The 12,633-nt window shown below is 35.7% G+C and overlaps 1 protein-coding gene across 7 annotated transcripts in view; it reads left to right on the forward strand.

The window, feature by feature from the left end:
- LOC150088264 (ralBP1-associated Eps domain-containing protein 1-like) overlaps window positions 1-12,633 on the forward strand; it is a 791,977-nt gene that overhangs the window by 218,868 nt on the left and 560,476 nt on the right. The gene's annotated exons all lie outside the window — the stretch shown is intronic.

Genomic DNA, 12,633 nt, shown 5'->3' on the forward strand with positions numbered 1-12,633 from the left:
ATGTCAATTGTAAAGGATGCCAACCTAAAAAGAAATAATAAAGAATAATAAGAAGAAATAAGTGAAAATTAATGGAAAGTGAATTATAAGTACAGTAAACCCCCGCTATTCGCGGGAGTTACGTTCCTGAGAAATTCCGCGAATACTGAGTTATGGCGCCCATGGTAATAAAAGGGTTCCGTTCCAAAGTATGAAATATATAACAAAAATTAGTCTAAAATTTTGTCTGTACGTATTATGTGTATTTACCTACATAATATGACTATGTACATAGACAAACGTAGAGAGTACATAGAAAAATACAAGCATAAGGCATCGAAATGAAAATAAGAAACAATTTATTAAATGTCATACTGTACATATTTATTAGACATTTTAAAGAAACCTTTCAAAAACATATCAAGAACATGGGTTGCTGGGCGAAAAATAACTCATAATCGAAGTTTGTTTCTTCATTTTTTTATTGAGCTCCTTTTGAATTTCCCCGTAAGGCAAGAGTAATTGTTCTAGGTCTCGTTTAAACTTGATGCTTCTTTCCAAATTAGGATCCGTTTCCACCACCTTTTCTGAAAGTTGTATAGAGAGGTTAAAGATTTCCTTTAATGACTTACTATTTAACTCTGGTCTAACAACGTCGAGATCTTCCTCCTCAGGATCATTTTGGTTTTCATTTGACCTTGTTACTAATTCAACCAACTCTTCTATTGTAATTTCATCTGCATGAGTCTCAATAAGTTCCTGAATGTCTGTTGCATCGATGTTTTCAAAGCCCCCGCCTTCTATTCCCTGTGCGATTTCTACAATATCGGCAACCAGTTTATTGACATTAGGGATTGTTTTAGCAACAACCACTTCTGGCCACAATTTTCGCCAACACGCGTTAATTGTAGATGCACTTATCTCATCAACTGATGTCTTGATGTTGATCAGGCAATCTGCAATGTTATAATTTTTTCCAACTTTGGCTTACAGTTAAGTCTGACTCCCTTTCCATTTTTTCAATTAAGCCAGTAAAAGTTCTCCTAACATAGTAGGACGTAAACGCAGAAATCACACCTTGGTCTAGCAGTTGTAAAAGTGATGTGGTGTTTGGTGGCAAAAACACAATTTCAACGTTTGGGTGGTCAAATTCTAGACTGCTTGAATGTCCTGGCCCGTTATCAATAAGAAGCAGAACTTTGAAAGGCAAAGATTTTGAAGCTAAGTAACTTTCCACCTCTTGCACAAAGCTATCATTAAACCACTCTCTAAAAAGTGTAGTTGTTACCCAGGCTTTTTTATTGGATTTCCAATAAACTGGAAGATGACCTTTATTCTTTTCCTTCAAAGCACGTGGATTCTGCGATTTATACACGAGCATCAGTTTGATCATGTGTCCACTAGCGTTTGCACAAAACAAAAGAGTAAGCCTATCTTTGGAAGCTTTGAATCCAGGAGCAGATTTTTCATTTTGTGTTAAGTATGTTCCCGAACAGGTGTTCAATGCAGACGGAACCCAGTTTCGTCTGCATTGAACACCTGTTCGGGAACATATCTTTTGTCCGTAATTAATTTTTTTTAGTTCAGTCGGGAAACTTTCTGCAGCGACGAAATCCGCTGATGCAGACTTGCCTACCAGTTTCACATTATGAAGGCCATATCGATTTTTAAATCTTTCAAACCAGCCTTTGCTGGCTAAAAAACTTATCCCGCCAGTGCTATCACCAGTTTCACTAAAGTGTTGATAAAGGTGTTTTGCCTTTTCACGAATGATAAGTGAACTTAATGGAATTTTATTTTGAGTTCGGTCTTCTATCCACAGATTTAAAGCCTTTTCCATTTTTTCTAATTTCACATCACGAGTTACAGAGCAAATTTTTGATGCAATTAGCGCGTTTTCACGGACACTACGGCGGATTTTTTCTTCGGATTTCTTGATTGATCGTACCGTTGACTCGTTGATTTTATAATGTTTTGCCACTGAGGAGACACTTTCACCATTACAAATTTTATCTAACAATTCAGTTTTACTCGCTAATGTTATCACCTTCTTTGATCTTTTCACAATTCCCTTTTTATTCGCGGCCATATTTTTGTAGGATTAGAAAAGAACTTGTCCACAATAAAGTCACTTTCTTTTAACTTTAACACGCTCGAAAAAGTCTGTTTACATCAACACACTGCAAAATGGTAGATTTTTCACTTTTGTAAACGTATCAATTAAAAGCAAGAGATGAAACCTTCTATGACAAGCGCATTACACATACTGAACAAGGATTAGCTTGAAACATCCGCGCTCGCGATTTTGTCACCCCCCACCCATTGAGCGCAGGTCACTTCCTTTTTACACCTTTTAAGTTATTTTTACTCATTTTTAGAGAATAAAGCACAATTACAAAATGAGGAGGCACACTTAATACACATAAAGCTGTGAGCATGTAGCAACTGAATAAACAACACCATAAAGGCAGAGACAACTCTATTAACACCTCACTAGCTCACATTTTACATTTCTGGGGGTTACTACCATAAAACAATAAAAACAATTTCCAGTTGCGTTCCTGCTAGTGGAATCTGTTATAAACTGGTAGTGAACTCTATCTAATTGCATTTGCGATAATACCGATAGCTGAAATTGTGTTGGTTTTTAAGTTGTTATGGTGAAATGTGTTTCCCCTTCACTGCTATAAAAAAATAAATACATTTTCAGAATCTTCTCTTCATTCCTATCGTGTTGCGTTCAGTTGGGGTGATTCCACGTTCAACTGCCATTTCTTGTAAACACAAAGGCGAATCGTGCATATGCGAATTCAGTTCGTGTTATATAAGATATCGTTCCCCTATTTATAAATCGTGTAAGATCGAATTCGTGTGTGTAAACACGTGTTATACGACGACTGACTGTACTACTCTGTGGACTGGGCAAAATGATTTTAGCCACACCCATGTTTTTTTCATGGCGGAAAATGTTCGCGGCGCTTTAAAATTCACATATTTTTAGGTTTAAATCAGCGACCGCGAATACAGATACCGCGAATAGCGGGGGTTTACTGTATATAAAATAAATGTAAAATGGTATATACAGTACTATAACAAAACAGACTGCAATAGATGCAAAAGATTATAGATATCAGTTATGCTGCAGAATCGAATATAATGTAGTTATTACTAATTCAGTGGATCCCTGCTTTATGATTGGTTCACTGTATGATCAAATCACTTTAACATGAACTCTTCATAATAAAATACCATTCACTATATGATATGTAGTAAGCACTAGTCATTGTGATCATGTTTGCAAATTGAATTTTAATTTTATTCAACAGTAATTCTAATAAACAAAAATAGGAAGAGTATTATGCACATGCTATAAAAGTAAAGATATAAAGCACAAATTTACACCTTAGCACCTTATCAATTAACAAAATTAAATGATACGTGAAAATTGGAAGAATATTTGGCACAGGTTAGCAAAATAAAACTAATTTACACTTAGCTTAATTAATACTGTAATGTACATTCTAAATGATATTTCTGTTCACTGACATTTTTTTTTTTTTTTTTTCTACAACAGTAAATAAAAAGAGTAAAAGATAAAACAGTAGAAAGAGTGGCACGCAGAAATTTCAACTAACAAGATACGCACAGATGAGATACGGAGTTACAAATTTACTAAGTTTAAAAAATAGGAATGAAGAGAAGATTCTGAAAATTTATTTATGTTTTTTATATGACCGAAAATTTCTTGGAAGGGAAGATGCATTTCACATCATAACGTGAAAGCCCACAGAATTCCAGCTATCGGTATTATCGCAAATGCAATAAGATAACTTACTACCCGTTTATAAGATTACAGTAACTGAAAAGCCCAATAAACTGGAAACTGCAAATTGTTTTTATTGTTTTATGGTAGTGACTTCCAGAAATGAGCTTTAGAAAAATATCACAAAGGTGTTCAAATTTGATTCTTATAACGGAACATACGATTAGTGCATTTTAATGATTTGAATTGGTTTTTTGAAATTTGATTCTATAAAGTGATGCATTGTACTAACTCGTGATCATGTTAACCGGCACCGACTCATTTAAATTTACGATGGGCTTACAATTGTGTCCGACCAGACCACATGGTCCTTCCTGTCAGCCAACACAGCATTTGTAAAGGTGTTGGCCGCGTGGTTTGTTTTTGCATCCTTTAATTGAAGTGATTTTTTTTGTTGTGCTTATTTTGCATAAATTTACTGTATTGAGTTCACATTACGATATTTTCCTGTTTTTTTTTTTTTTTTTTTTTTTATGAGAACCCCAAACACGAAAGGTATCAAAACCTATAGTACTTAGTACCGTGCATGGGTTGAAGGAGAAATATGGGGAGAGGGGGATGCCGGAAACTCTGCTCTAGAGACTAAACATGGGTTTCACCACTTCAAGCCTCCAATAAGCAAAGTGGTGGTATTTCACCGGTTGATGAAAGTCATCTACCACTTTTAGTATGATGGTGTCTCTGGAACTGATTAATACCATAAAGCAGGGGTCCATTGCATTAGCATTAGAAGTGACATATAATGCAAGAAAGCTAGCTATACAGCATCAGCCAAAAAAAAAACCATTTCACCTATTGGAGTCTGAGGACGAGGGTTGCCTGTGCGGACGTGCCTTTCTGCGTGCCTTTCTGCCTTTCTGGAACAGAGAAGTTTTTTCTGATTTATTTTCTGCTTTATTAGTTTAAATTGACATATTAACTTATTTTCTAGAGTAGCTTTATATTCCTATTTACGGTACTTTAGTTTAAAGTAACTTAGATAGAGATTTTGTAGGTATTACTTAGTATCGGAAAGGATATCAAATCCACGTGTTTACTGATCGTAAAAGACAGCAATGTTCTTGCTTCTGTTTCCGACATGTTCTGTATGCTGTGGTGCACGTGAGCTGTTGCCACATGTTGAGAACGAAATATTAATTTTTTTTTTAATTTAAAAATTTTTTAATTAAGATCTAAAAAAAATTTTTTTTGAAATTTTTTAGACCAAAATTTAAAAAAAAAAATTTTAGACCTTACTCTTACCGCAAAATTTTTAAAAAATTTTAAAAATTTTAATATTTCGTTCTCAACACGTGGCAACAGCACCACAGCATACAGAACATGTCGGAAACAGAAGCAAGAACATTGCTGTCTTTTTCATAATTTCAGTGGATGACCTCTGATGATGACACTGAGATTGCGAAAGACACCGCAATGTTATCTTATTTTGGTCGCCTTTTCACTTCTTATATTTCTTTTTAATTTCCTATCTATTTCTTCTTCTTTTTCATACCATATATCGCTACATTCCTTATCCATTTAGTCAAGCTCACAGTGTATACCGTATATTCAATAGGTTTAAATCAAAATCTTCTTCACAATTTCTACATACAATATACTTATATATATACAGTTGAACTTCCCTATAACGAATTCGATAAATCCGGGGAAAAAATAATTCATTATAGAGAAATTTCGTTATACAGAGAATATCTTTTTTATTAGAAATTGTTATCTAATTAGAAAATGAAAATGAATCTACATTTATTTTTAATGTATTTTATTTCAAAAACACTTATTTAAATTACGTTTACACAATTTTTGCCTGTAAATATCACAAATTAAAAAAAATCTGTAATTTTCGTTTGCACAGTACAATTAAAAAATTGTCTGATTCTCAAAGAAAACCTCACATTTGTTCAGAGCATTAAAAACATTATCAGGAACATTTTCACAAAACTGTAGACCCATACGAACCATTTTAAAAGCGTTAATCATCTCTTCGCGAGTTGGATTTTCTACGGGTTGTTCTGATGCGTCTCTTCAGCGTCATTGTTAATTTCTTCATGATCATGGGCCGACCGGGCTAGCCGAGTGGGTAAAGTACCTGCCCGGCAACCCAAAGGTCGTGGGTTCGATTCCCGCCTCGGGCTTGGATCAAAGTACTGCAAAAACCTTTGGAGGTGCAATATGGCCACAGAAGCCGATGCGCCAACAACTACCAAATCAAAAAAAAAAAAAAAAAAATCATGATCATGGTCACGTCTAACACTGTTCAGCAGTATTTCATCTTCATTTGGATATTCTGCTGTGATCTTCATAAACATAACTATCCATTGTTATTTCATTTTCACTGTTTCCAGACGATTCTAATAATGGTTAATTGTTAATCTTTAAGGTTAATTGTAACCTCCAAGTTTCTATTTTCTGATAATACAGTGACAATCTTCATTATTATTATTCTCTTTCGATAATGAAATTTTAAATTTTTGATAATGCCTTGGTCCTTTGGCTGGAGTTTTGACGTTTGGTGGTAAAAATAACTTCGCACTTTTTTAAGTTTGGCAGAAATATTGGCAGGATGTGCCGGACAGTTGTCAGTTACCAACACAATTTTCCTTTTTTTCTTTTGTTATACGCTTGTCTAGTTTTAATATCCATTCTTCAAAAATATCACTTGTCATCCATGCTTTTTTATTAAAGGTTTTATTTTTATTTTGTGCCTCTAAAACATCTTGGGTTTTTTGATATTCCGATGACTAAAAGTCTTAATTTTTCACTTCCTGTCATATTTGCTCCAACTAGCACAGTGGTTCTTTCTTTGCTTTGTTTTCCGCCAAAACAGTTATCATCCTTAAAAGCAAGTGTTCTATTAAGTAAACATTTAAAGAATAAACCCATTTCGTCAGCATTAGAAACATCCTTACGCTCATATTCTTCCAAAATCTTCTTTAAGGTATTGTTCCACCAACTGTTGCAATCTTCTTCGCTTACATTAACAATTTCTCCACAAATAACCTTTTACACAATTCTGTGGCACTTCTTAAATTTATCTAGCCACCCAGAGCTCGCATTAAATTCTGTATGTCCAAGGGACTGTGCAAATTTCAGAGCTTGTTGCTTAATTATTAGGCCCGATATTGGGATATTCTTTTCACGTATCATTTGCACCCATTTTAGAACAGCTTTATCAACATCTTCGTATATACACAACTAAATTCGCTTCTTGTCTGCTCCTCCTTCAATTGCATTTAAAATTGATTCTCGATTTTTTTAAAATCGAGAAACTGCTTGCAGATATGCCATATTTCTCTGCAACATCTTTTTTCTTAAAACCCTGGTCAATATCATAACAATCTTTGCTTTATCATTAATACTGAAACACTTTCTCTTCGACATTGTTTTCGCAATTGTAAAAATTACTGGACTGCAGCTCTTGCCGATACATACACCGCAAACTTCTCTGCGCTGGCCATATAGTGAATTGTTAGTACTGTACCGCCTACTCAATGACGTTCGCTTGCCAATTCAACAGTATCACTCACTTTGAAGAAATATACAACTTTGTGAATTTCTTTTATTCTGCTTTCATTTGTATATACACGAAAGAAAATTTATGATTAACGTATGCTGTATGTTACTTTTCAGGGAAAAAAAAAAAAAAAAACGAGCATATAGCCTATGTGATTGATGACTAACGAAAAAAAAAATTCATGAAAACCATCTACTGGGGGTCCAGTTAGACGAGAACGGACATATCATATAATGATTGACATGAAGGTCACGTGGTACAGTTGAGGTGAGAAGCGAATGTCACTCAGTAGGCGTTACTAAAAACCGACTATGGTAGCATTCTATGTATTGCTGCCGCCGCCGCCGCATGCTAAAGGTTTACCACAGCGAATTTAGCTTTCCCCTGAGCCAACATCAATTTACAAATCTACCCTATTTATTGTAAAGTTTACGACCACTTTTAAGAAAACCCATTTGGTTTAATAACTGTAACAAAAATGAAACAAAGACAGGCGTCAATGGCCACAAGTGTTCACTAAAAGGATGATTATTTAATTCCAGGTGCTAATGCGAAATTTCGGAGGGAAGGAGTTAGTATATTTGAGCAGCTGTTTAGCAGTAAATGCTTGAAAATCTTCAAAAATGCTTTTACTAATTTTTTTAAAAATTCGTTATAGAGAGACTAACACTTCATTATGTGGAGTTAATTTTACATGTAATTTTGTTTGAAGGTGCAATGGTTTGCGAAAAAATTCGTTAAATAGAAGTTCGTAATAGAAAAGTTCCACTGTATATATATATAATATATATTTATTTATTTACTCACTCACTCATTTTTTCACATTCTTCCTCAAACTAGTAAAATCCTTCTGTCCATTCAATTCTTCTCATTATTTATATTGATCTTTATTCTTGTTTATACTCCGGCATGACCACCAAGTCAGTGGAGTTTACAATAAATCATCAATGTAAATGTTAATCGTATTTAGTAGTCACAGGCTTAAACCCCGGTCCACTCAAGAACTACTGCACTCACACTCCTGACTATTCGGCCATTCAGGCCTCTTGATCTGATTATCAGAACTGATTATTCATGCAAGAATTTGTTAACATATAATAGAACCACTAGGTGAATGATCATAGAATATCAATGTGCAGTATACAGGCAGTTCTCGCTGTACGAGTTCCGGGGTTTACGAGTTTGTGTTTTTTTTTTTTTTTTTCCGAGTATCAAGTATCAACAAAACAAAAATATGAACGTTAATTGCAAAAAATGAATGTTAAACAGTCATAAATACCACATTCCAAACCACGTGAGTAGCTATACAGTACAGTGCACCCCGCTTTACGATATTAATCAGTTCCAGAGACACCATCGCATCGTTAAAATTCCATAATGTGAACCCAATAACATTGTTGTGAACAATGAACAAATGTGAACCCAATAACATTGTTCGTTTCAAGATATCGGAAGTTCAAATTTTCACTGTATAACTAAGCTATTTATCTCTCTAAAATGTCATTTTAAGGTCAAAAGCGTAACCTTAATGCCATATAAAAGGTCGTGAGCTTGGTTTGTAAATTGTATTAGTTACAAATTCAAATCATTAAAATGCACTACACTTTCATTGTTATCATATGTTCCGTTATAAGAATCAATTTTGAACGCCTTTGTGATATTTTTCTAAAGCACATTTCTGGAGGTCACGACCATAAAACAATAAAAACAATTTGCACTTTCCAGTTTATTGGGCTTTTCTGTTACTGCAAGCAATTATAAACGGGTAGTAAACTCAATCTTCTTCCATTTACAAAAATACCGATAGCTGGAATTGTGTGGTTTTCTATGTTGGTGAAACGTGTTTCCCCTTCATTGAAATCTTCAATCGTATAAAAAACAAATAAATTTTCAGAATCTTCTCTTCATTCCTTTTTTTAAGCTTCGTAAACTTGTTACTCTGTGCAAATCGTGTTAGTTGCAATTTGTGTGCCATTAAAAAATGCTTATTCATGCAATCGTGCAATTTAAATTAAAAGAGGAGAGTATCTTGGAAACAAATGCCTCTTGAAACATTTCTGAAGTAGACGATTCCTTGTGCAACAAACCAAGAGTGCCGAACCAGTAATGAGTGATCAACGAGTGTGCATTTAGTCAACGATGATGAAGAATAAACTTTCTTTAACATTTGTAAGTCGTAAATAATTTCTCTATTATTATAATTTACTTGATTTTACAGGCTACGTTTTCATTTCTTTTGATAAATCAATCATTGTTTAAACATTAACTAATTTCATTGTTGAGAATGTAATCCCTATTTTTAACCTTTTGTCTATGGGAAATAAATTTCCGTTTTACGAGTGCATGCTAGGAATCAATTAACTCGTAAAGTTGAAAACTACCTGTACTTAAAGATGTCACTATCATCATCAAGAATAAAGGAAAGGATTTTTCATTAAGGCAACTACAGTGTTCTTAAACAGTATTTGAATTCTTTACAGTTAGACCAACTGATGATGTTACCGATCAGCAAATACTAAATGAGAAGCATTCAAGGAAATAATCAGAGAAGCCACTGGATTTTTCATACAAACTAAGAATTTGTGAGTTGGCTGCTGCGATTGCCGAGGTGAATGGATGCTTCTGCACGAAGCTCTGCTTGATGTGGACGGTGATTGACAACTTGGCACGATCTCGGATTTCTTCAACTACAATAACATGGATTTTTCAGGTTTTAAGGGTGTCATAGATGAAGGTAAGTAAGTTAAGTTGGGTAAGAATAGTTTTTTTTTATTGTATTTGCCTACTTTTGCCTTTTGAGAGTGTTTTTGCTCAGCCCAATCGCTAATTGGTAGCAAGCCCATTAGCATAGCCACTGATTTGAGTACATATCAAAAGCCCAAAAATTTTGAATATATTATGCTTAAAGCTGGTTGTGATAAGGTCGTTTTATATGGGAAATATAATACAATTGACAAAATTAGCTTATACTTAGTTTATAAGAGAGTTTTCTTTGTCTACTGGCATTTTCCCACCAAATCTCCATTTTTGACTTCTAGTGGGCCTACACTGGCAATAAGTATTTCAGATCACTACTTAAAATGTCTGCAATTGGGTTATTGCTACAAAAAAGTGTACTTAATTCAAAAATTATGGCTGAAAAATCAAATAATGACAAAATCCTGAACAATGGCTTAAAAGATTCCTCTCTGAAAATGAAGTTAGAGTGCTCAGGGAGAAAGCTCCTAATAATGAAGGAAATAATAATGAATTAAATCGCTGTCCTCATGGCCTCCTTAGTATTAAGAAGGCCAGGAAAGGGAAAAATCAAGAAACTAGAGAACCTCTAAAGTTGGAACAAAACACAGAAGAAGAACTAAAACTACACTACTTAACAAATTTGACCGACCCTATCAAACAGGCAAAGGAAACCAGAGTGCATCTAGAAGAATACATGCACAAGCAAACCAATAGGATTACTTTGCAATTCGGCTGCAGACAGTGAACTGTTGTTCACTGCTTGAGCTGTGCCTGATTGAATTAAACACAGAGAACCAAGTGTTAAAATCAAAATTAGAGATTATAACTGAGGAGAAGAACAACTATAAAACAATGAACACATTACCCTATGCTCAAGCCACAAAGATTAATGGCAAACAGGACAAAACTAGAGCTAAACAAATAGCTGCTAAGCAACCTAATATAAACAAGGAAAGCAACATTATTATTCTAAAATTAAAAAGGAACTCTACCCATAAAACCAGTGAGGCAGTTAAGGACACAGTGGAAACAAAATTGAGGCCTCATCTGAGAGAAATAAAGGTAAACAACATGCAAAAAATTAGAAATAATGGAGTTCTGATCAAGGTAACAATCAAAGGAGATCTAAGAAAAATAGAAAACCATCCTGAGGTGGAAAAACTGGGCTTGCTCCCTAAAAACCAAAAGGGAAAAAAACTCAAGTATTTATAATCTTCAATGTACCTGTGTCGGTAATTGAAAAAGAATTCATGATGGACATATACTTCAAAAACTTTAACAATGAAATGACAATAGATGAATTTGCTGCTGAGTTCATGCTGAAAAGTGCAACAAAAAAAAATAAATAAATAAAAGGAATGGACAGCAGAAATGGAATAGAAAGGAATAATTGCAGAAATTGCACCGAAAATTTCGAAGATATTGCCGGGGCCCCTCGACATGGGCACCTGTACGTGGTGAGGGGACCTCCCAGTGACGCTGCTGGACTTCCAGACTAGCATCACTGGGATCCAACGCCCACAGCCCAGGTTCCAGGCTTACATCAATGGAATCCGGCGTGTTTGCCGTGCGCTGCGACCCGTGGAAATTCAGAAAGGGGGATCCTGGTGGTTGAGGGGCCCAGCTTCAATACACCACTTTGGCCCCTGCTTCGACAAGACGGGTGGTCCTTGAAAGCCCGGTTAGGATCAATCGGCTAGTAGGCTCGCCTGCGAGGGTCAACCGTGTCAATGCCACGCCCCTACCCTCATGGTCCGAGGGACAGGATTCAGGCTGGGGGCGGCGGTGCGGGTATAGTGTCTGGGTAGCCCTGGCGTTCCACTCCCAAGCGCATTTATTGCATGCCGGGTAGTGGGCGTCCCTTTGGGCTCCGTGGTGGGTGGGGAGCCCGGGCACTGAACCATATAAAAACTCTATGAATCCTGATAAACTAAATTCTTCAGGGGCCCCAACCCGGTCCCTATCAGAAATCAATGAAAAAAGATGCAGAGAGCATTATTGCTAAAAAGAGGCAGCGAACGGAATTACTATCAGGGCCTATCCCAAGGTTCTTAATTATGCATTCTACCTATGAAACACCGATTGGTAAAATGTCGCCCTTTTTTTATTCAAAAAGGGTTAGACAGGTTAGCAGGTTCACCCAAATCAGTTAAGAGGCTTCGTTCTGGAGACCTTTTAATTGAAACTAAAAATGACAGGCAATCTGAACATCTACTCCGAACAACATCAATCGGAGGAATCCCTATAACAGTGACACCACACAGAACACTCAATTCATCGAGAGGTGAATTGAGTGTTCTGCTCCCCTTCTCTACTCCCTTCACTCACTTGGGAAGTGGAGGAGAATCCATACGGAAGTGATCACTTCCCTGTGATAACCTCGTTACACAGTGGGAGACCATGTCTTCCCTTCAGGTAACCACTGTGGAAGATTGATCAGGCTGACTGGACTGCCTTCCAACATCAGGCAAATTTTGATCTTAGCACAGTCAGTCAAGAGCCTATCAGTGATGCAGTTAAGTACATCACAGAAAATATTGTCCAAGCAGCTGCGAATGCTGTTCCAAAAACATCTGCCTGG

This window comes from Mastigoproctus giganteus, chromosome 3, assembly GCF_048544385.1.
Source record: "Mastigoproctus giganteus isolate SK-2022 chromosome 3, ASM4854438v1, whole genome shotgun sequence".
Taxonomy (NCBI): Eukaryota; Metazoa; Arthropoda; class Arachnida; order Uropygi; family Thelyphonidae; genus Mastigoproctus; species Mastigoproctus giganteus.